The sequence below is a fragment of the Giraffa tippelskirchi genome, chromosome X (genome assembly GCF_054371585.1).
Source record: "Giraffa tippelskirchi isolate mGirTip1 chromosome X, T2T-mGirTip1v1.2.pri, whole genome shotgun sequence".
Taxonomy (NCBI): Eukaryota; Metazoa; Chordata; class Mammalia; order Artiodactyla; family Giraffidae; genus Giraffa; species Giraffa tippelskirchi.
In genome coordinates, this window is record NC_137289.1 from 152,928,573 (window position 1) to 152,953,735 (window position 25,163).

A 25,163-nucleotide genomic window follows, 5' to 3' on the forward strand; every position below is an offset into this window, starting at 1 on the left:
CCTGGTGTGAAGTGATACCTCATTATAGTTTTGATTTGCATTTCTCTAATGAGAGATGTTGAGAATCTTTTGGCCATCTGTATGTCTTCTTTGAGAAACTGTCTATTGAGGTCTTATGTCCATTTTATTTATTTATTTATGTAATAAATTTCTTTATTTTAGTTGGGGGCTTACTTTACAATATTGTAGTAGTTTTTGCCATACATTGACATGAATCAGCCATGGGTTTACATGGGTTCCCCTTCCTGAACCCCCCTCCCACCTCCCTCCCCATCCCATCCCTCTGGGTCATCCCATTGCCCCAGCCCTGAGCATCCATCTCATGCATCGAACCTGGAATGGTGTTCTGTTTCACATATGATAATATACATGTTTCAATGCTGTTCTCCCAGAACATCCCACCCTCACCTTCTCCCTCAGAGTCCATAAGACTGTTCTATGCATCTGTGTCTCTTATTCTGTCTCGCATATAGGGTTATCGTTACCATCTTTCAAATTCCATATATATGCATCAGTATACTGTATTGGTGTTTTTCTTTCTAACTTACTTCACTCTGTATAATGGGCTCCAGTTTCATCCATCTCAATAGAACTGATTCAAATGTATTCTTTTTAATGACTGAGTAATATTCCATTGTGTATATGTACCACAGCTTCCTTATCCATCCGTCTGCTGATGGACATCTAGGTTGCTTCCATGTCCTGGCTATTGTAAACAGTGCTGCGATGAACATTGGGGTACACGCGTCTCTTTCAATTCTGGTTTCCTCGGTGTGTATGCCCAGCAGTGGGATTGCTGGGTCGTATGGCAGTTCTATTCCCAGTTTTTTGAGGCATCTCCACATTGTTCTCCATCGTGGCTGTACTAGTTTGCATTCCCACCAACAGTGTAAGAGGGTTCCCTTTTCTCCACACCCTCTCCAGCATTTATTGCTTGTAGACTTTTGGATAGCAGCCATTCTGACTAGTGTGAAATGGTACCTCATTGTGGTTTTAATTTGCATTTCTCTAATAATGAGTGATGTTGAGCATCTTTTCATGTGTGTGTTGGCCATCTGTATGTCTTCTTTGGAGAAATGTCTGTTTAGTTCTTTGGCCCATTTTTTGATTGGGTTGTTTATTTTTCTGGAATTCAGCTGCAGGAGTTGCTTGTAATTTTTGAGATTAATTGTTTGTCTGTTGCTTCATTTGCTATTATTTTCTCCCATTCTGAAGGCTGTCTTTTCACCTTGCTTATAGTTTCCTTTGTTGTGCAAAAGCTTTTAATTTTTTTTTTAACTGGGTTGTTTGTTTCTCTGTTGTTTAACTGCATGACCTGTTTGTATATTTTAGAGTTTTACCCCGTGTCAGTTGCTTTGTTTGCGAATATTTCCTCCCATTCTGAGGGTTGTCTTTTCTTCTTGTTTATAGTTTTCTTTGCTGTGCAAAAGCTTTTAAATTTCATTAAAGCTTCCCTGGTGGCTCAGCTGGTAAAGAATCTGCTTGCAATGTGGGAGACCTACGTTTGATCCCTGGGTCGGGAAGATCCCCTGGAGAAGGGAACAGCTACCCACTCCAGTGTTCTGGCCTGGAGAATTCCATGGACTGTATAATCCATGGGGTCACAAGGAGTTGGACATGACTGAGCGACTTTCAAAAATTAAAAAAAAGGTCCTATTTGGTTATTTGGTTTGTTTTTATTTTCATTACTGTAGGAAGTGGATTTAAAAAAGATCTACCTGCAGTGTATGACAAAGAGTGTTCTGTCGAAGTTTCCCTCTCAGAGTTTTCATGTGTCTGGCCCTTGACTAAAGTCTTTAAATCCATTTGGATTTGATTTCCGTCTGCGGTGTTCAGGCGTGTTGTCATTTCATTCCTTGACAGGTAGCCGTCCGCTGTCCCCAGCCCCACTTACGGAAGAGACTTTGTCTTTTCTCCATTGTATATAGTCTTGCCTCCTTTGTCAGAGATGAGATGACCTGGATGGAGTGTGTGGGTTTACCTCTGGACTTTGCATCCTGTTCCTTTGGTCTGTATTCCTGTTTTTGTGCCAGGACCATACTGTCTTTTTTGCTGTTGTTGTGTACCCTCTTTTATTTTTTATTGAGTATAGTTGATTTACAGTGTGGGGTAACTTTCTGCTGTACAACAGCATGAATGAGCCATACGTATACATACACCCCCTCCCTCCTAAGCCTCACTCCCAACGCCATCCAACCGTGCAGGTCATCACAGAGCCCCAAGCTGAACTCCTTGCGCTAGACAGCAGCTTCCCACCAGCTATCTGTTTTACACACGGTCGTATGTATACATCAGCGAAACCCTCTGAATTCATCGAACCCTCCCCTTCCCCTTTGGTGTTCATACATCTGTGTCTCCTTTGCTGCCTTGTAAACAGGTTCATCTGTACCATTTTTCTAGATTCCACATACACGCATTAATATGCAATATTTATTTTTCTCTTACTTCACTCTCTCTGACAATCTGTGGCTCCATCCACGTCTCTGCAAATGACCAGATTCTCCTCCTTTTCATGACTGGGTAATGCTCCTGTTGTCTGTATGGTCCACACCCGTCTTTTCCGTTTGTCTGTGGTGGCCACTTAGGTTTGCTTCCGTGTCTTGGCTGTTGTAGATAGCCCTGCTGTGAACACTGGGGAGTATGGATCTTTTTGAATTGCGAGTTTGCTCTGGGTATGTGTCCAGGAGTGAGATTGCTGGGTCATATATATAGTGGTTGTATTTTTAGCTTTTTAAGGGGCCTCCATACTGTTGTCCATAGTGGCTGCATGAATTCACATTCCCACCCACGGTGTAGCAGGGATCCCTGTTCTCCACACCCTCTCCAGCATTTATTGTTTGTAGATTTTGTTGAGGATGCCCTTTCTGAGCTGTGGGAGCTGACACCTCATTGTAGCTTTGATTTGCGTTTCTCTGATAACGAGTGATGTTGAGCGTCTCCTCATGTGCCTCTGGGTCTTCCATCTGTCTTCTTTGGAGACACGTCTATTTAGGTCATCTGCCCAGTTTTCTTTTGTTTTTTTGATTTGTTAGTTTGAGGTTTTTTTTTTTTACTTATAAGTTTTATTTTAATGAAGTGTAGTTGGTTTGCCATTTCGTGTTAGTTCCTGCCGTACAGCGTCATGATACTTTTGTTCACATCCATATGCTTTTCCATATTCTTTTTCATGATCTTTTATCACAGGATGGCATCACCGGCTCCATGGACATGGGTTTGGGTGAACTCCGGGAGCTGGTGATGGACAGGGAGGCCTGGCGTGCTGCGGTTCACGGGGTCGCCAAGAGTGGACACGACTGAGCGACTGAACTGAACAGCACTGATGGAATATGTTCCCTGGGCCGTACAGTGGGGTCTGGTGTGCATCCGTCCTCCGTTCACCGTTGTAGATCTGCTGACCCCAAAGTGCCTGTCCTCCCCTTCCTCACCCTCGCCTCACATTTTCTTTACAAAACAATCGGCTTTAATATGTTCTCATCTATTTTGTTTCCGCTGTGTTTTCGTTGCTTTTACAGTATTGTGTCCATTTCTGCTGTCCAACCATGTGAATAAGCTGTATGTATTCAGATCTTCGGGGGGAGGGCCTGGCAACCCACTCCAGCATTCTCGCCTAGAGAATCCCACGCACGGAGGAGCCCGGCGGGCTGCAGTCCACGGGGTCGCAGAGAGTCGGACACGACGGAGCCACTAACACACACACACATTCGTGTATCCCCTCTGTCTTGAGCCTCCCTCCCACCCGACCCCTCCGGGTCAGCACGGAGCCCTGAGCTGAGCTCCGTGTGCCACGCAGCGGCCTCCCACCATCTGCCCGCTTTACGCACGGTGGTGTGTAGACGTCAGCGCTGCCGTCTCAGTCCCTCCCACCCTCTCCTTCCCCCGCTGAGGCCACAAGTCTGTCCCCCATGTCTGCGTCTCTCTCCCTGCCCTGCAAATACGTCCATCGGTTCCATTTTTCTAGATTCGACGTGTGTGTGAGTCACTTCAGTCATGTCCCACGCTTTGTGACCCCGTGGACCGTAGCCCTCCAGGCTCCTCTGTCCGTGGGATTCTCCAGGCAAGAAGACTGGAGCAGGTTGCTATTTCCTCCTCCAGGGGGTCTTCCCGACCCAAGGATCGAACCCAGGTCTCCTGGTTTGCAGGCAGATGCTTTACCGTCTGAGCTACTAGGGAAGCTGACTAGATTCCATATGTATGCATTAATATACACTATTACTCTGTATAACAGACTCTAGCTCCATCCGCATCACCACAAATGACCCAATTTCATTCCTTTTTTCGTGGCTGATATTCAATTGAATGTATACGTACCCCAACTTCTTTACCCATTCATCCATTGATGGACATTTACGTTGTCTTCACGTCCTGGCTATTGTAATAGTGTTGCTATGAACACAGGGGTGCATAGGTCTTTTAAAATGAAAGAGTTTTGTCTGTTGATATGCTCCAGGAGTGGGCTTGCTGGATCATATAGTACTTCTGTTTTTACTTGCTGAAGCAACCTCCACACTCTCCTCCATAGTGGCTGAACCTATTCGGAATATATTTCCATCAGTGATGCCGAAGGGTTCCCTTTGCTCCACACTCCGTGCAGCATTTATTGTTTGGAGCTTTCTTAAGACAGCCGTTTGACCAATGCGAGGTGACACCTTGTTGCAGTTTTGATTTGCATTTCTGTAGCCCTCCAGGCTCCTCTGTCCATGGGATTCTCCAGGCAAGAAGGCTGGAGTGGGTCGCCATGCCCTCCTCCAGGGGATCTTCCCAACCCAGGGATCGAACCCTCATCTCCTGCATTGGCAGGCGTATTCTTTACCGCTGAGCCATGTCGGAATTATGCTCAGTGAAATAAAGCAGACACAGGAGAGTAAACACCATATGGTTCCACTCATGTGTGCTCCCTGGAGACGTCACATTTACAGGACAGGAAGATGCTGGTTGAAAGAGGCTGTGGAACTACAGTTTAACAGCAACCCTTTCAGTTTTCCGAGAACAGTGAGTCCTGGAGGTGGATGGTGGTGTGAGTTGCAGAACCCTGTGAATGTACTTAATGCTGCTGAACTGTATATTTTTAAATGGTTAAAATGATATATGTTATCTTATGAATAGCTCACCACAGTGACTGTATTTTTTAAAAAAGGAGGTGGGGAGGGGGAATCAAAATGGCTCAATAAAACTGTCCAAGTTCTTTGGCACTCACTGGCTAGTTCCTGGAAGGTGGAAACTCAGTCTCTCCTAGAAAAGTCAGCCTTAAATGGGCCCCTCAGAGCCTCCGTGAGGCTGCCCAGCAGGGGGGCAGAAGCCAGCACAGCCAGCTTCCACGTAGAGTTTGCCAAGCTGTGACGGGTAAATGAGGGTTGCCAGATGCATTGACTGTCACTTGGTTCCTCTCGGGAGAAATGAGAACAAATGGCCTCATAATTGGAAGATTATGTTTTGGGGGAACAGGGCAGCTGGTCGGGGCTCGAGGGGAAGAATTCTTTCTTTAAAAAAGAAAAATTCGTATTTATTTATTTTTGGCGGCACTGGGTCTTCACTGCGGCAAGGGTATTTTCTCGAGTTGCAGCGAGCAGGCTTCTCGTGGCGGTGGCTCCGCTTGTTGCAGAGCGTGGGGTCTAGGGCACCCGGGCTCAGGAGCTCGGGTGCATGGGCTTCGTTGCTCCGTGGCATGTGGGATCTTCACGGACCAGGGATCGTGGGATAACAAGATATCAGGCCAGTGCAGAAGTATCATAACTTCCCCTACCCTGTGTTTAGGTCTCATGAGGCTGCAGAAAACGGTTCAGGGTTAAGCCCCCGCTGAGGTCTTTGGTGTGTCTCAGAGCTGGGGTATTTCACACCAGGGCGGTCCTACAGCCCAGCCTCTTCATGAAGAAACCGTGGCTCATTCAGGTAAGGGCTGACGACCTCCCCCGTGATTCCTGGTGGTTACCTCTTCACCATTCAGATATGGCAGTTCATATGCAGGGGGATTCCCAGGATGAACCCACGTGGGGATGAGACACCTTCAGCAAGTCTACCTTCACACCTGGTGGGGTCTGCTGGTGACTAACGATCCTGCCCATTGACCTTGTCCATTCACCTCACCCTCACTGGTTTTCTCCATGTAAGAGAAGCATCGGGCGTCGATGGTCACCAGCACATCTGTGTCATTATTTTAACAGATTTAGAAAAAGCCCCTTTGCCGGGGGGGGGGGGGTCCCCTGGTAGCTCAGCTGATAAAGAATCCGCCTGCAATGCAGGAGGCCCCGGTTCGATTCCTGAGTCGGGAAGATCCCCTGGAGAAGGGACAGGCTACCCACTCCAGTATTCCTGGGCTTCCCTGGTGGCTCAGACGGTGAAGAATCTGCCTGCAATGCGGGAGACCTGGGTTCAATCCCTGGGTTGCAAAGATCCCCTGGAGGTGGAAATTGCAACCCATTTATATTTAGACAAACTGAATTGGAATAGGTGGGCTTCCCTTGTGGCTCAGACGGTAAAGAATCTGCCTACAATGTGGGAGACCCAGGTTCGATCCCTGGGTGGGGAAGATGCCTTTGGAGAAGGGCATGGCTATCCACTCTAGTATTCTTGCCTGGAGAATTCCGTGGGCAGAGGAGCCCGGCAGCCTAGTCTATGGGGTTGCAAAAGAGTCAGACACGACAGAGCGGCTACACTGTGGCAACAAATTGCAATGAGCGGCCCCAACCCCATTTTCCAAACAAAAGCTGCTTAGAACACTGGAGTCATCAAGTGTAACCCGCCCGTGACTAACATCATCGGTGGTGGAAGAACCCTCTGCATAGAGAGGGAGGGTTAGTTCCCCAGGACAAGGGCAGCTGTGTCACCTTTGGAAGAGGCGAGACCAGCAAAATCCACCACACTCAGTGCCTTAGCTCCAGATGCCATAACAAAATGCCAGAGACCAGGCTAAACAACAGGAATTCATTCTTTCTCTCCTTGTGTGTGTGTGTGAAGCCTCTCAGTTGTGTTAGAGTCTTAAGACCCATTGAACCGGAGCCCACCAGGCTCCTCTGTTTGTGGGATTCTCCAGGCAAGAGTACTGGAGTGGGTTTGCCATGTCCTTCTCCAAGGCGATCAGGGGGGCCCACCCTCAAGAGTTCATCTACATCTCATCACCGCCCAGCTTCTAACACCATCACACTGAGGTTCAGGGGCTTGAACATACTCATTTTAGGTGAGGGACACAGTTCGGTCCATACAACACAGCCTTTCCTATCCTTGTAAACAGCATCGTTCAGCTGGTCAAAACAAAACAGAAGCTTGATTCTTCCTTCTCCACCAGATACATCCTTCTCCACCAGATTCAATACATTTCCACCACGGCAGCTATCACCTGAGACCCAGCATCATGCACGTGGCCCACAGGCTTAAGTCTCCTCGGCATCCTACGTTTTGTTATTCAGTCGCTCAGTCGTGTCTGACTCTTTGCAGCCCCATGGACTGCAGCACGCCAGGCTTCCCTGTCCCTCACCAGCTCCCAGAGTTTACTCAAACTGATGTCTGTTGAGTCAGTGATGCCATCCAACCATCTCATCCTCTGTCGTCCCCTTCTCCTCCCGCCTTCAATCTTTCCCAGCATCAGGGTCTTTTCCAAGGAGTCAGTTCTTCACATCAGATGGCCAAACATTTGGAGTTTCAGCTTCAGCATCAGTCCTTGCAATGAATATTCAGGACTGATTTCCTTTAGGATGGTCTGGTTGGATCTCCTTGCAGTCCAAGGGACTCTCAAGAGTCTCCTCCAACACCACAGTTCAAAAGCATCAATTTTTCGGCGCTCTGCTTTCTTTATGGTCCAACTCTCACATCCATACATGACCACTGGAAAAACCACAGCCTTGACTAGACGGACCTTTGTCGGCAAAGTAATGTCTCTGCTTTTTAATGTGCTGTCTAGGTTGGCCATAAGTTGCCTTCCAAGGAGCAAGCGTCTTTTAATGTCATGGCTGCAGTCAGCATGTGCAGTGATTTTGGAGCCAAAGAAAAATAAAAAGTCTGTCCCTGTTTGCATCGTGTCCCCATCTGTACACAACCGTGTGTGGAACAGACAGCTAGTGGGAAGCTCCTCTCCAGTACCGGGAGCCCAGCTCGATGCTGTGATGGCCCAGAGGAAGGGATGGGAGGCTGAGGAGGGAGGGGATCTATGTATACATGGGGCTGATTCACTTCCTTGAACAGCAGAAGCCAACACACTGTAAAGCAGTTATCCTCCAATAAAAACATTATTTTTAAAGATGACTGTCACCCCCTGAGATCACCCCCTGACTTTTCCATTCACAGGGGCCTCTCCCACCATCTGTTTAATTCCTTAAGACACATAATCACACTCTTTGGCCCTTAATTTCTTTTTGTTGCTGTTGTTTAGTTGCTGAGTTGTGTCCGACTCTCTGCAACCCCGTGGACTGTAGCCCACCAGGCTCCTGTGTCCATGGGCTTCTCCAGGCAAGGATTCTGGACTGGGTTGCCATGCCCTCCTCCTGGGGATCCTCCCGACCCAGGGCTCGAACCCGGGTCTCCTACACTGGCAGGGGAATTCTCTACTGCTGAGCTGCCAGGGAAATCCCTTGTTATTGGTATTGACTGGTTCTTCCTCCTGTTGTAATAGAGGTTCCCTGGGAGCAGGAATTGTCCCCACTGGGAGTCTGTCCACACCTCCCAGGACCTGCGTCTCAAACGAGCACAGTTTGTTAGACAGATGAGGGAGGGGTGACCGTTCTCTCCCGCCTCCCGCCTCTACAGGCAGAATCTCACCCTCCCCGCCCCCCGCCGGGATGTGTTACGTCTTCCCCTCTCCCTGAGTAGCAGTCCATCCCCCAAGGCTGATTTCATAGAGCACATTTTAATCAAGACTGTGACTCCCTCCTTCACATTGAATCTCCAATTAAAAATCTCTAGTAAGGGTTTCAAAGAGGGGGAAGTCAATGTCACGCATGCCTTAAATAAACGGTCTGTGTGGCACTCTGATACCAAAATTACAGAAGGCATTTCACTATACATATTGCTAACTATGAAAGAAAAAAAAAACCTGTTAGTTGCTCAGTCGTGTCTGACTCTTGCAAACCCATGGACTGTAGCCCACCAGGCTCCTCTGTCCGTGGGATTCTCCAGGCAAGGATTCTGGAGTGGGTTGCCATTCCATTCTCCCAGGGATCTTCCCGACCCAAAACCGAACAAAATACAAATGAGATTAATTGAAAAAGAAGGAAAAAAGGAGGAAGGGGTAAATTAGGAGTTTGGGATTGACATATACACACTGCTATATGTAAAATAGCTAATACACACTAATATATATATACGGGCTTCCCTGGTGGCTCAGATGGTAAAGCATCTGCCTGCAATGCAGGAGACCCAGGTTCGATCCCTGGGTTGGGAAGATCCCCTGGAGGAGGGAATGGCCACCCACTCCAGTCTTCTTGCCTGGAGAATCCCATGGACAGAGGAGCCTGGAGGGCTACTGTCCATGGGGTCACAAAGATCAGACACGACTGAACAACTAACAAGGTCCTTCTATACAGAAGGAGAAAGTATGTTCAGTGTCTTATAATAATGTATAAGGGGAAAGAATCTGAAAAGTATATGTGTAATGGAATCACTTTACTATACATCCAAAACCAACACAACACCGTAAACTGACTATATTCCAACTATAAAAAGATTTTCGTAACAAAAATATGATTTAAACATTTTTGAGATTCAGAGAAAATTGGGGGTATTTGATCCTAAGAAACAGATACAATAGTGTGCATGAAGTAGATAAACATAACCTCGGAGTTTGAAGTATGAACGCAGGCTCTTTGCACGGTGAGAAATCAATTTTTGGGTCAAGTAGAAAACTGAGGAGGGAAAAAATGTTTCCAGCATGCAGAGGAAAGCTTAAAATGCTTAAGGAGATAAAACATTAATTGAGAGACATTGAGAACAGTCACCAATACCAAACTGGAAACAGGATTTCCTACAAAGGAATATGGGCTAGATAGACCAGAAGCACTCACTACAGAAATGTTGAAAGGTGAGTGTTGGAAGCCAAGAAATAGAAAAATGACTGCATGTTGACTTCTAAATGAAAATTTGAAAGAAAACCAATTCTACACGTGTTCTGGTAGCATTGTCCAAAAGATTAAAAAAAAAAAAAAAACTCTACAAGTGCTCATGGAAAGAGAAGAGGAGCAGAAGAACCAACATTGGTTTGGCTTCATTTCATCTCAGCTACAAGAAATGACACAGTGATATTGGACTGCCACGCATTGATGAAGGGGGAAAAAAATCATTATTAAACGTTCCACAGTGAAGGCACTGTAGAATTATCTTTTACTCCCAAAGTAGTGTTAAAATAATTTTCAGTACAGTTAATACAGTTAACAGTATTCTACTCCATATCACTGTGGACAGTGACTGCAGCCATGAGATTTTTTTAAAAGACGCTTACTCCTTGGAGGGAAAGCTATGACAAACATAGCGTGTTAAAAAGCAGAGACCTCACTTTGCTGACAAAGGTCTGTATAATCAAAGCTACGGTTTTCCCAGTGATCACGTACGGATGTGAGAGTTGGACCACAAAGAGGACTGAGCACCGAAGAATGGATGCTTTTGAACTGTGGTGTTGGAGAAGACTCTTGAGAGTCCCTTGGACTGCAAGGAGATCCAACCAGTCCATCCTAAAGGAGATCAGTCCTGGGTGTTCATTGGAAGGACTGATGCTGAAGCTGAAGCTCCAGTACTTTGGCCACCTGATGTGAAGAGCCAAGTGTTTGGAAAAGACCCTGATGCTGGGAAAGGTTGAAGGCAGGAGAAGGGGATGACTGAGGATGAGATGGTTGGATGGCATCACTGACTTAACGGACATGAGTTTGAGCAAACTCTGAGAGATAGTGAAGGACAGGGAAGCCTGGCGTGCTGCAGGCCATGGGGTCACAAACAGTCGGATATAACTTAGTGACTGAACAACAGCATATTGCAGGCAGTAACCATCCAGTGCTGCAGACTCGGGGTGTGGCGAGGAAACCGGTTTCTAAGTAAACAGATGAATACTCAGCCAGATAGATTTATGCCCTAAATCGAACATTCTTTGCATTATGCAAATCTTTTGCCTACAGTTAGAAAGAGTCAAGAGGGTTTGGTTCTTAATCCACACTTCAAAAAATATCAAGAAACAGAAAGCGAAACAGATTATGATTTACTAAAGTTTTGCAATAATCAGGTCACAGCCAAGTCATCCTTGTGTTCAGATCCTTCAAGCCCTGGAACGGGGATAAAATATCTTTAATAGGATTTTCTAATGATGACAAAATAATTTGCATATTCTTCTCTGACGGAAAAAATCAAAAAAACTTGATCATTATGTGTTTGCTACTTTCCTCTGTAAATTAGTGGCCTTTAAAAGTAGGGTGGGACTTCCCAGGTTGCTCAGTGGTAAAGAGTCTACCTGCTAAGCAGGAGATGGGGGTTCTGTTCCTGGGTCAGGAAGACCCCCGGGAGAAAGAAATGGCACCCCACTCCAGTATTCTTGCCTGGAGAATCGCATGGACAGAGGAGCCTGGCGGGCTGCAATCCATAGAATTGCAGAGAGTCAGGCACAACTTGATGAGTAAAAACAACAGAAAGGGAAACAGGTCTTCTCACATGAGAATTTGGAATTGAAATCCATTTGAAGAATTAAAGTATTCAGGGACTTCCTTGGTGGTCCAGTGGCTAAAACTCCACACTCCCAATACAGGGGGCCCAGGTTTTATCCCCGATCAGGGGATTAGATTCCACATGCTGCAACTAAGACATAGCACAACCAAATAAATACGTAAAAATAATAATAATAACCATTACAGTATTTGCTAAAATCCCCTTAACTTGCATGTGCTACAAAAATAAAACAATTACAGTTGTTTGGGAAAGAGATGCAACCCTCCATGCCTCTACTGAAATGTTTGTATCCTTCTCATAATTTCAGAAACTCTGGAGAGTCCCTTGACTTTAGGGACGGCCCTTGTGGATACACTGAAAATGGAATGGGGGTGATTGAAATCGGCAGAGACTGAATTCGCGTGCCATCTGTCGAGTCGGTGAATCAGTTCCCGGTGAGTGTGCTGGCCCGTGTAACTAAACCTTGTGTGCATTCCGTGAACCACTTTGTGGAAGACCTGATTCTTTTTTTTTTTTTTTAATATTTTTTTCCTTGTGATGAGAACTCAGGATTTCTTCTCTCAAGAACTTTTTAAAAATAATTTTGATTCCGTTTTGGCCATGCTGAGTCTTTTGACTGCTGTGCCGGCTTTTCTCTAGTTGCAAAGGAGAGTGGCGGCTACTCGGCGGTGGCCGCGTACGGCCTTCTCATTGCGGCGGCTTCTGTTGTCGCAGAGCCACTAGGGCGCATGGGTTTCAGTAGTTGCGGCACACGGGCTTAGCTGCCCCGTGGCATGTGGGACCTTCCCGGACCAGGGATGGGACCTGTGTCCCCGGCATTGGCAAGCAGAGTCTTCACCACTGGACCACCAGCGAAGTCCTTCGCCGTTGATTATAAATGAGAAAATTGAAGCAGGATGCCTGAGTCAGGTGTCCTGCAGGTCACACAGTTCATAAATGTGCAAGAGTCTGCATGCTGATCCAGACCGTGTCTGGCTGACTCTCTATCAGTTTGTCTCAACATCTGATTGGGTTCCTCATTCTCCACCAACCCCAAATGGGGTCTCGTCACCCTGCCCAGCGCTCGGCAGGAATCCTGTGAGGTCAGTTGAGGCACAGTCCCCCAACCAGTGATGTTCCCATCCACTGACCCCCCTTGCTCATTGGCTATAAACCCCCAGTTGCCGGTGCCAACTTTGGAGGTGAGTCTGGCTCCACGAAAGGTCTCTTTTGCACTATTGCAATGCCTGCTAAGTCGATTCAGTCATGTCCGACTCTTTGTGACCCCATGGAATGTTGCCCACCAGGCTCGTCTGTCCATGGAGTTTTCTAGGCAAGAATGCTGGAGTGGGTTGCCATGCCCTCCTCCAGGGGATCTTCCCCACCCAGGGATGGAACCTACTATTTCCTGCATCTCTTTCGTTGGCAGGTAGATTCTTTAGCACTGAGCTACCAGGGAAGCCCAAATTGTAGTAAATCTGACCGTTATAGTGGTAATTACAATACTACTCCTTGTAATAATTACAGTTGTAGCATTTGTAATAATTACAATAGTGTTTGTAATCTTAGTAGTTGTAGTAACGGCTATAATTGTATTTCTGGTAAGCGTAATAGTTGCAGTAGTGGTTGTAGTAGTACTAATTGTAACAGTTGTTATAGCAATAGTAATAATTACTACTGATAAGTAGTAGTGGTTGTAATAGGAGTTTTTGTCACAGTAGCAATTGCTGTAGTTAGGGGAGTAATAGGAGTTGTGATAGTTCTAGCAGTACTAATTGTAATAGCAGTAGGTGTAGCAGTAGCAAAAATGTATTATCACCGTAATTGTGATAATAACAGTAGAATCTGTAGTAGTAATTGTTATAGTAGAACCAATTCTGTAGTTGCAATAGCACTGGCAGTAGTTTCAGTGGTCATCATTGCTGTAGTCATCAGAATTGCTGTACATGTAATAATGACAGTAACAGTTGCAGTGGTACCAATTGCTGTAGTTATTGTAGCAGCAGTAATACTTGTAGAACCAGCAATAGTAGCTGTAGCAGTCAATATTACTGTAGTAGGAGTAAGCATGATAGTTGGAGCAGTAATTGCAGTAGTCCTAACTGCTGTGGTCATTGTAGCAGTACTCACAATTGCAGCAGCACTAATGTTGGTAGTAGTTGTCACAGTGGCAGATGTTACAGTCGTAGTGGAAAGCCTAATCCCTGTAGTAGTAATTCTATTAGTTCTAACGCTGTCATAGTTGTAGCACTAGTAATATTTTTAGTAGTGTTTATAATCACATCAGTTACAGTAATGGTTATAGCTATAGTAGTAAATGCAATCGTTGTAGCAGTGGTTGTAACATTAGTTTTTGTAGCAGTAGCAACTGATGTAGTTGTGGTTGTAATAGGATGTTGCGATCGTAACAGTTGTAGCAGCACTAACTGTTGTAGCAGTAGGTGTAGCAGTGGCAACAATTATAGTAGTTGTGAGAGTAGTGTCTGCCACAGTCATGTCTGTAACACTAATGGTCACCGTAGCACCGTTTGCTGTAGCATAAGTTGTACCGGTAGTGATATTGTAGTAGTTGTCATTGTTGTCATTGGAATCGCTGTACTTGTAATAATAGTCTTAGTACTTGTAATAATAGTCGTAGCAGTTGTAGTAGTACACATTATGCAGTCCTAATAGTAGTAGTAATAATTATAGCAGCAGCAGTAGTAGTAGTAATTGATGTAGCAGTGAATATTACAGTTGTGGTAGTAATATTTGTAATAGTCATTATAGCGGTGCTCATTGCTATACTCATAGTAGCAGTAGTACTGGTTGTACCAGTAGCAGTAGTTGTTAATGTAAATGTTACAGTTGTCATAGTAAAGCGAATAATTATAGTAGTAATCAACAGTAGTACTAGCTGTCAGAGTCATTGTAGCAGTGGTCACTGTTGTGCCAGTAGTAGCTGTAGTTGTCATGGTAAATGTTACAGTTGTAGTCATAAACCTAATGGTTGTAGTAATCATTACACTAGTACTAGTTATCATAATCATTGTAGCAGTCGTCACAATTGTACCAATAGTAATAATAGTTGTCGTGGTAGATGTTAAAGTTGTAGTCATAAACCTAATAGTTGTAGTAGCAATTGCCCTAGGACTAGTTGGCATAGTCATAACAGTAGTCACTATTATAACAATAGTAGTAGTAACTGTCCTGGTAGATGTTACAGTTGTAGTCATAAACCTAATAGTTATAGTAGTAATTTCACTAGTACTAGTTGGCATGGTCATTGTAACAGTATTTACTGTTATACCAGTCATAGTAGTAGTTGTCATGGTAAATGTTACTGTTGTAGTCATAAACCTAATAGTTGTAGCAATAATTACACTAGTACTAGTTATCATAATCATTGTAGCAGTCATCACAATTGTACCAATAGTAGTAGTAGTTGTCATGGTAGATGTTATGGTTGTAGTCATAAACCTAATAGGTGTAGTAGTAATTTCCCTAAGTAGTAGTTGGCATAGTCGTTGTAACAGTATTTACTATTAAAGCAGTCATAGTAGTAGTCATCATGGTAAATGTTATGGTTGTAGTCATAAACCTAATAGTGTAGTAGTAATTTCCCTAGGACTAGTTGGCATAGTCATAACAGTAGTCACTATTATACCAATAGTAGTAGTAATTGTCATTGTAGATGTTACGGTTGTAGTCATAAAGCTAATAGGTGTAGTAGTAATTTCACTAGGACTAGTTGGCATAGTCGTTGTAACAGTATTTACTATTATTACACCAGTCATAGTAGTAGTCGTAATGGTAAATGTTATGGTTGTAGTCATAAACCTAATAGTTGTAGTCATAATTGCTCTAGGGCTAGTTGGCATAGTCATAACAGTAGTCACTATTATACCAGTCCCAGTAGTAGCCGTCATGGTGAATGTCATAGTTGTAGTCGTAACCCTCACAGCTGTAGTAGTAATTGCACCAGGACTAGCTGGCATAGTCACCACAACAGCAGTCACTATTACACCAGTCACAGTAGTAGTCGTCATGGTGAATGTTATGGTTGTACTCATAAACCTAATAGGTGTAGTAGTAATTTCACTAGTACTAGTTGGCATGGTCATTGTAACAGTATTTACTATTATACCAGTCACAGTAGTAGTTGTCATGGTAAATGTTACTGTTGTCATAAACCTAATAGTTGTAGCAATAATTACACTAGTACTAGTTATCATAACCATTGTAACAGTCATCACAATTGTACCAATAGTAGTAGTAGTTGTCATGGTAAATGTTGCAGTTGCAGTCATAAACCTAATACTTGTAGTAGTAATTGCTCTAGGGCTAGTTGGCATAGTCATAACTGCTGCTAAGTCGCTTTAGTCGTGTCTGACTCTCTGCGACCCCATAGAGGGCAGCCCACCAGGCTCCCCCGTCCCTGGGATTTTCCAGGCAAGAACACTGGAGTGGGTTGCCATTTCCTTCTGCATATTCATAACAGTAGTCACTATCACACCAGTCACAGTAGTTGTCATGGTAAATGTAACGGTTGTAGTCATAAACCTCATAGTTGTAGTCATAAACCTCATAGTTGTAGTAGTAATTGCACCAGGACTAGCTGGCATAGTCGCCATAACAGCAGTCACTATTACACCAGTCACAGTGGTAGTCGTCATGGCGAATGTTATGGTTGTAATCATAACCCTCATAGTTGTAGTCGTAACCCTCACAGCTGTAGTAGTAATTGCACCAGGACTAGTTGCAGCAGTCACTCTGCTTGTACAGTAGTTTCCACGCCAGTATCACTGACAACAGTCCTCCATGCAGACCGGGCTGAGGGTCGGGTCTGGCTGCAGGAAGTCTCCCCACACAGACTCAGTGGATCCTCACGGTGCCCGTGTGTGACCCATCGCCTCCTCTGAGCGGCTTCGTGACCCGCCCGCGCTCGCACAGCTCGTACCCAGCAGAGACTCACCGCTGCATCTTCTGTGCTTTGCCAGACTTCGCCGAGATGAGGAACAAAAGCCCAGTTTCCAAAAAATGAACAGGAAAACCCGAAACCACACAAAAGGAGGAGGTATGCTTCCTGTCCTCAAAGAATTCTCCTACAAACACCACACTGTAAAGCGATTATTCCCCAATTAAAAACCAAAAAATCTCCAACCCTGAAGTCCATCATCTCCAGGAAGAACAAGCCAAGAGGTCACCTCCAAAGACATTCACCTTCAAAATGACATAGGTGAGTCTATGTTTAGAGTTTATCCAGGAGAAAAGTCTGGACTGTTTCTTTGCCATGAAAGAGATGCTCAAATGGAAGGATCGTGACAAACCATCAAGAAGACGGTTTAAACACGGGGCACCTTGCCACCAAACTCCGCTTCTCATTAGGACCGGCCTCTTGTCCAGATGGGACTTGGCACAGCTTGGCAATTTCTTCCTTCACCCCTGACAGCTGTCCTGACCGCAGTGACCGCCGTTACGGAGCCCCGGGGAGCTATTCGGCCTGACGATGCTTTAAAGCCGAGGTCCCCGACCTTTTTCTGGCGTCAGACGCCGGTTTTGTGGCAGACGGACGTTTCCGCAGACCGGGGAGTTGGGGGATGGTTTCGGGATGATTCAAGCACGTGACATTTTTGCCACGCACTGTATTTCCGTTGTTAGGACGTCAGCTCAGAGCATCAGGCATTGGATCCCGGAGGCTGGGGACTCCAGAGTCACAGCATCTCTGGGATCAGAGCTCGTCTTCGCAGCTGAGGGAAGACCCACTGTATCCCCATTCGGTACCTGGCGTGTACAACCAGCCTGGGCGTGCAATTCCCGGTCCCACCCTTGCAGGCTGGCACACTGCAACCCCATAGCTTTGTGCCCGGCACTGTGTCTTTTGTGGGGCCGCCTCCCTGACAGAGCTTGCATCTTCTCAATGCAGGTCGCTTAGGACTTAGATCCTGTCTCTGGTTTCCACCAGGATGGCAGGCGCTCTGACCTTCACGGGACTGTGGGGAGCGCCAGGCAAGCCAAGCCGTGCTTTTCTCCGTTTTGTAAAATAGATACATTTTATTGAAGTGTAGTTGACTTAACAATGTTTCCGGTGCCCAGCAAGGTGATTCGGTTGTACAGATACACACACATATATATATATTCTTTTTTAAATTATTTTCCATCGTAAGTTATTATAAGATATTCCCTCTAGTTCCCCTGTGTGATACAGTAAACCTCTGTTGCTTGTTGCAGAGCTATTTTTTAATTGGAAACCTAGCATTCTATTCAGACTAAGTCAATGAGGGGAATCAAGATGTCATGATTGCTTAGTTAGGCAAAAATGTATACGTTTTCTAAAACATATATGTTATGCATATTTATATATAATATGCAAAAGCTTTTCTACTACACTTGATAAATGCTTGAGACAGAACATCAAAAAAAGAGAGAGGTGGAGAGATTGGAGAACATAAACTAAGTGAAATGGAAACACTGAAGGTGAAATAGAAAAAGAGAAACAAACTGGATAAAAGTAAAAGATCGTCGTATAGTCCAGTTGTTTTTTTAACACGACTGCTCATTAGAAACATATCTGGAGCTCTGGAGAAAAAAAGCAATATCTGACCATTTGTATTTTTCAAAGAATGTCAAGGTCTGAATGCTTTTAATGCAAGTATAGCTCCATGACTGTTGAGCTTGGGCTTACACATTTCCGTGATGCCTGGAATCATAGTTATAGATGTGTTTTTGTTGTTATTCAGTCACTAAATCATGTCTGACTCTGTGACCCCATGTACTACAGCACGCCAGGCCTCCCTGTCCATCACCAACTCCCAGAGTTTACCCAAACTCATGTGCATGGAGTCGGTGATGCCATCCAACCCTCTCATCCTCTGTCGTCCCCTTCTTCTCCTGCCCTCAATCTTTCCCAGCATCAGGGTCTTTTCCAATGAGTCGGCTCTTTGCATCAGGTGGCCAAAGTATTGGAGCTTCAGCTTTAGCATCACTCCTTCCAATGAATATTCAGGCTTTGATTTCCAAAGAGAGCTTTATTTTAAGGAATTAGCTCACATAGTTGTGGGAGCTGACAAGTCCAACACCTTCGGGGTAGACCAGTAGGCTGAAGACCCCAGGAAAGAGGTGATGTTGCAGCTAAAGAAGCCCAGAGACTGTCTGCTGGCAGAATTCCTTTTTTTGCTCAGGGCAGATCAACCCTTAGGCTCTTGACACCTTCAACTGATTAGACGAGGCCCACCAACATTGGAGAGGGCATCTGATTTACTCAGAGTTCACCGAGTGAAATATTCATCTTGTACCAAAAAAAAAAAAAACCAGAACCCCTCACAGAAACATCCAGAATTATGTCTGATTGTCTCTGGGGACCGTGGCTCAGCCACATTTACCAATAAAACCAGCCATCACAGATCTGCGCCCGATTCAGGGAGAGAGAGACCCGTGATAAAATGACTGAAGTCTTACCTGGGGGTAGGAGCTAGCACCTCTCAGACGAAACTTCCTCACTCAACAGGGGTCTGCCTCACTGACTCAAGTTTCCTTGCCAAGCAAAATGTTAGGTAGAATTTCCCCCCTTTCTGCCTCATCCACCTGGCATTTTCGAGCCCCTCAGGGTACACATGTCACTGCCTGTTGTTTATCCTCATGGACCCATGTTTCAGCCTCCCTCACAAAGTCTGAAAAATATGATGACATCCTGGGGCGTTTTGTGGCACAAATACTTTTCATCAGTGCGTTATTTTTGTACAAACGGGGCAAAAGATTTGAGAGACTTTTAGGTTTCTCAAACTTGACTGTGTACTTGATTCCCTGGGAACCTTGTGAAAATACAGATTGTAATCCACCAGGTCTGCGTGGGGGCTGAGGTTTTCGCATTTCAAACGAGTTCTCAGGTGAGACCAGTGATGTTGGTCCATGGACCACATTTATGCCATCATCATATAGACCTTTGGGCTTCGCTCGTGGCTCGGCGGTCAAGAATCCACCTGCCAAGCAGGAGATGTGCGTTCGAACTCTGGGTCGGTAAGATCCCCCACCCCGAAAAGGAAATGGCAACTCACTCCAGTACACTTGCCCAGGAAATCCTATGGACAGAGGAGCCTGGTGGGCTGCAACCCCTGGGGTCTCAGTCAGACACGACTTACTAACTAAGCAACAACAAACAGATCTTTACATTTAAAAAGTGACGTGAAAGTCGCTCAGTCGTGTCTGACTATTTTGGACTCCGGTCCGTGGAATTCTGCCGGCCAGAATACTGGAGTGGGTTACCATTCCCTTCTCCAGAGGATCTTCCCAACCCAGGGATCGAACCTTGGTCTCCCACACTGCAGGCGGATTCTTTACCAGCTGAGCCACCAGACACATTTAGAAAGCCAGGACACAGACTGGGCATAAATAAGTCTCTTGATTTCTTGTCTCTATGAGACCTCATCACCTGAGCTTCTGTAAGTCCTTGGGTATCATCAAGGCAAGGTGCTGGCCCAACACCCGGAGGGCTGGTACTCTGGAAGGCTGTGGCCAGCCAGGGTGTCTTTCTGGGATGTTAGCTTCCTTTCATGAGCCAAGAAGCTCATTCACCACATGAGAGCATAGTGACCTGTGGGTGCACACTCCCAAGGCTTCGACAAAATTATTCACTCCTGCTGATGGCTCAGACGGTAAAGAATCTGCCTGCAATGCATGAGACCTGGGTTCGATCCCCGGGTTGAGAAGATTCCCTGGAGAAGGAAATGGAAACCAACTCTAGTATTCTTGCCTGGAGAATCCCACAGAGAGAGGAGCCTGGCGGACTACAGTCCACGGGTTTGCAAAGAGTTGGACGTGACTGAGTGACTCACGCTTTCTGCTATTCAGACGCACTCATATTGCAGCATGAAAAGCAAGGAGCAAGGTAGCCAGGATGGACACACAGCTTAGGTAGACGGATTCCCACCGACTCTCAAGGTCCAGGCACCCAGAACCCCTCATAGCACCCAGCTGCCGCTCCAGTCCATTGACTCTGCGTGGTTGACAACCAACCAGAGGGCGCTAGCGTGTCCTCCGCTCCTGTTTTTGCAGAATGATTTCTGTATTGCATTTCTTTCTTGGCGGGGCTGCGCTGGGTCTTCATTGCTGTGTGCGGGCTTTCTCTCGTTGGCGTCGAGCGCGGACTCCTCTCTAGCTGTCTTGCAGGGGCTTTTCATTGCGGTGGCTTCTCCCGTTTGCAGCTTTTACGGGCTCATAGTCGTGGCACATGGGCTTAGTTGCTCCGAGGCCTGTGGGATCTTCCCAGACCAGGGATCGAACCCGGGTCCCCTCCCTGCATTGGCAGGCAGGTTCTCATCCACTCCACCACCAGTCCAGAGAACGATTTCAACTGCATTGGTTTTGAAGGGGACGCGCGTTAAGAGAGAAGAGCAGAAGGCATCCCTGTGTGGACAGAGAGAGGCCGCCTGCCATTTCAGGAAAGGAAGGAAGCTGCAGAGGTCAGGCTCTCGGCCACTGCAGCCGCCCCCAAGGCTGACCCTCAGGGAACTGCGGATGGAGAAAAACAGGAGACTGGCCCCAGATCACTGAGGTGCCTCTCAGAGGAATGATTTCAATGAGCCCAGACTCTTGCAGCTTCCCAGACACAGAAAAGCGCTAAGCTCATTCACTTGAGATGTTTGTATTTTGTGACCTGCATAGTAATCTTTTGATGTTCAACTACTTGGTTTTTTGTTGTTGTTGTTTTTGCAAAAATTCCTGTACATCCTGGCCCCTCTCATACTTCTTTGGGAGAGACCCTCCACAGTCTCTGAGAGGCTGTTTCCGAGGCGATAGTCCTCAGCAAAGTCATCAGAGGAGAGCAAACCAGTCCACCCGAAAGGAAATCAAGCATGAATATGCACTGCAAGGACTGATGCTGAAGCTGAAGCTCCAGTACTTTGGCCCCCTGATGGGAAGAACTGACTCACTGGAAAAGACCCTGATGCTGGGAAAGATTGAAGGTGGGAGGAGAAGGGGACGACAGAGGATGAGATGGTTGGATGGCATCACCGACTCGATGGAATGACTTTGAGCGAGCTCCGGGAGTTGGTGATAGACAGGGAGGCCTGGCGTGCTGCAGTCCATGGGGTCACAAAGAGTCGGACACGACTTGGCGACTGAACCACAACAACAAAGTCATTAAATAAAACAGATTTCTCTACTTTGAAGTAGTGCATTTTTTTTTCCAGCCAACTGCTGATGGCACAGAACCATGACCAAATTCAAAGGGGGAGAAACAAATCAGAATTTGGTGGGCTGTGTGGAAATCTATCTGGGTTTATACGGACCAGGTCACGGCCAGACCTGAGTTCTGAGCCCACGTACCTGGCACAGATAAACTGAAGAGTCCTGATATTTATCCCACTTCCTATTCCTCTAGTTTCCAAAATAACGCACATGAAAATTAAATTCTATTAGCTATGTAATATAATAGCGTTTCCCCAGTGGCCCAGTGGTAAAGAATCCTGCCAATGCGTTTGATCCCTGGGTCAGGAAGATCCCCTAGAGAAGGAAATGGCAACCCACTGCATTATGCTTGCCTGGAGAATCCCATGGACAGAGGAGCCTGGCGGGCTACAGTCCATGGGCTCACAGAGCGTCGGACACGACTGGGCAACTGACACTTATAAATACGTATATTAAATACATTTAGTTATATTTATATAAAAACATATAAGTATATATATATGGTTTCAAAAACTAAGAGAGAATAAGTATATATGACTCCACACCTTGCTCCAAAACTGAGATAGAATAAATTCCTGCTGTTTTGCTTATCTTCCATGACATGTCAGATCTTAGTTCCCCGAAGTCGAACCCCCTGCATTGAAAGGTGAACTGTTAACCCCCAGACCACCAGAAGAGTCAATTCCTGCTGTTTTAAACTACCAGCTTTGGGGTATTTTATTACAGCAGCCCCTGGAAACAAATACCCCACCTAGACATCTTAGCAGAGAGAAATCTCACAGAAACACATGCATAAGCTAGGAGTTTCTCAATGGCTCAGCGGTCAAGGACCTGCCTGTCAATGCAGGAGATGCCTGTTCGATCCCTGGGTCGGGAAGATCCCCTGGAGGAGGAAATGACAACCCACTCCAGCATTCTGGCCTGGAGAATCCCACGGACAGAGGAGCCTGGAGGGCTGCAGTCCGTGGGGTCGCAGAGAGTCGGACACGACTTAGCGACAACACAGATGTAGCTGCCTGGTAGAATATACCTTGGTGATTTAAGTGCTTGTGATGAGAAACAGAAGGAAAGTCCAAATACAGATTTATCTGTGTTTCCTGGGAGCTGCTTGCTGCAGGAGGCGTGGGGGATGGGCGTGTCCAGGCAGGTTTGCCTTGGAGGCCTTTCCGGTGTGGTTTCCAAGCCCCTCCAGTGAAAGCCTCACCGGGACTTTGAAGCTGGTAGGGAAGTTCTGCTGTGATTCCAGATGGCTCCAGAGCTGTGCAAGCCTCATGTGTTAACCGCTAGGCCTAAGGAGACAGGGAGCCCTTACCTGGATCCCACTGGACCCATGCCCAAAAGACGGCTGGAAGGTGCTTAACAGGCAAAGCAAGGGGGGAAGCCCGCATACCTTGGAGCGGGCACAAACCTCCTTTTGTTTTGCGTTCTATGCTTATTCACTAATATTCCTCTTAGAAAGTGTCAACTGAAACACACAAAAATGCACAGCCTGAGAGTCGTGACTTAACATTTTTGTTGTTCCATCGCTCAGTCGTGTCTGACTCTTTGCGACCCCGTGGACGGCAGCACATCAGGCTTCCCTGTCCTTCACTATCTCCCAGAGTTGGCTCAAACTCATGGCCATCAAGTCGGTGATGCCATCCAACCATCTCATCCTCTGTCGTCCCCTTCTCCTCCCGCCTTCAATCTCTCCCAGCATCAGGGTCTTTTCCGGTGAGTCAGTTCTTTGCATTGTAGCTTAAGCATCAGTCCTTCCAATGAATATGCAGGCTTGATGTCCTTTAGGATGGACTGGTTGGATCTCCTTGCAGTCCATGGGACTCTCGAGAGTCTTCTCCAGCACCCACTGTTTACATAGCATCTTTTTAATGGATTTATCACTTCTCCTTTCGAATGTAAAGCATTCCTCACTCTGAAGCTGTGACAGCTGCAGGCATCTGGGACTGCAGTTGGCGGGGGTCTCAGGGGCTCTGCATGAGAATGAAGGTGCTTCCCTCACCAGATGGTGTGGTAGGACCTGAGTTCTGTTCCGAGCAGCTGACGATATGCCTCGTCAGTAGGAACCTGCAGGAGCATCTTGAACTGAGTTCCTGTGTCAGGTCCAGATTTGATGCGTGCGTGCTAAGTCACTTCAGTCGTGTCCATCTCATTGCGACCCTGTAGCCCACCAGGCTCCTCTGTCCATGGGATTCCCCAGCCAAGGATACTGGAGTGGGTTGCCATGTCCTCCTCCAGGGGATCTTCCCGACCTGGGGATGGAACCCGCGTCTCTTAAGTCTCCTGCATTGGTACGCGGGTTCTTTACCACTGGCACCACCTGGGAAGCTCCAATCACATCAAAGCCCAGGTTTGATGTTTGATAGTTAAATCCGCACAGGTCACGTAGAATCGACGTTACACCCCAGGCACCTCGGTGTGGCTGGCTTGATCGTTAAGCCCTCCTTGGCTGGGCTAGTTTCCCCCTTCGTCTGACCTCCCCACCCCTCGCCCCCAACTAGAGCCCCTTCCCCTCCGTGCATCGGATCCGCAACCCCGGCTCTGCTTCGGGAACACGGTCAGTGGAGACACGTGACTTTCTCTGACGGAGCTAAAGGTGGCAGGCGGGTGGGGGTCCACTCTCACCCTCTGGGAATTCCTTGCCATTTCCATGAGCAGCGACCTGCCTTCCAGGGCAAGCCCTGGGTCCTCCCTGGAGGGCTATGTTGATTGCTGACACCCAATGGAGTGACAAGGTGGGTGTCTGCAAAAGTCACGCAGCCCCGCCAGCCACTAATGCGCCTGTCTTTTGCTCTCTAGTCGCTCAGTCATGTCAGACTCTCTGCGACCCCATGGACTGCAGCACGCCAGGCCTCCCTGTCCATCACCAACTCCCACAGTTTACTCAAAGCCATGTCCATCGACTCGGTGATGCCATCGAACCGTCTCCCCCTCTGTCGCCCCCTTCTCCTCCCGCCTTCGGTCTTTCCCAGCATCAGGGTCTTTTCCAGTGAGTCAGGTGTGATATTTGGGCCGACTCCAGGAGATGGCGAGGGGACAGGGAAGCCTGGCGTCCTTCGGTCCTCGGGGTCGCGAAGAGTCAGACTCAGCTTAGTGACCGAAGAGCAAATGCCCTCCGTGCCCACTCTGCTGGAGCCCCCGTCCCAGCCTGCGTGCGACTCACAGCCCAGGCTGAGTCTCTGGAAGCAGGATGGTGGAGACGGGCTGAGTCCACCTGCCGTGTCGACAACCGTCTGTGAAGATGCCGGAGACGGGGCTGGCCCGTGTCGGGTACGGAGGACGTCCGAGGAGAGGAGGTGGCACTCGGAGGATCCCAGAGACGGAGGTGGGTGGTGAGAAGCACCCTGTCTGGGGCTTTGCTGAGCCGCATGCATACACGGAGGGGGTCTGTG

At 46.9% G+C, this 25,163-nt stretch overlaps 1 protein-coding gene and 1 non-coding gene across 6 annotated transcripts in view; both read left to right on the forward strand.

Annotated features, from left to right (window-relative positions):
* LOC145536416 (polyprenol dehydrogenase-like) overlaps nucleotides 1–25,163 on the forward strand; it is a 264,105-nt gene that overhangs the window by 211,308 nt on the left and 27,634 nt on the right. For 3 of the 5 annotated variants that reach the window (XR_014075833.1, XR_014075831.1, XR_014075832.1), the window contains 2 exons: nucleotides 5,752–5,886; nucleotides 11,936–12,062. The exons of 1 other annotated variant lie outside the window; for it this stretch is intronic. The gene's annotated coding sequence lies outside the window, so the exon portion shown is untranslated. The remainder of the gene's footprint in view (nucleotides 1–5,751; nucleotides 5,887–11,935; nucleotides 12,063–25,163) is intronic. One more of the 5 variants, XR_014075834.1, reaches the window with a different exon arrangement.
* Nucleotides 9,296–9,367, forward strand: TRNAC-GCA (transfer RNA cysteine (anticodon GCA)). Its single transcript has one exon. It is a non-coding gene; the product is annotated as a tRNA-Cys (tRNA).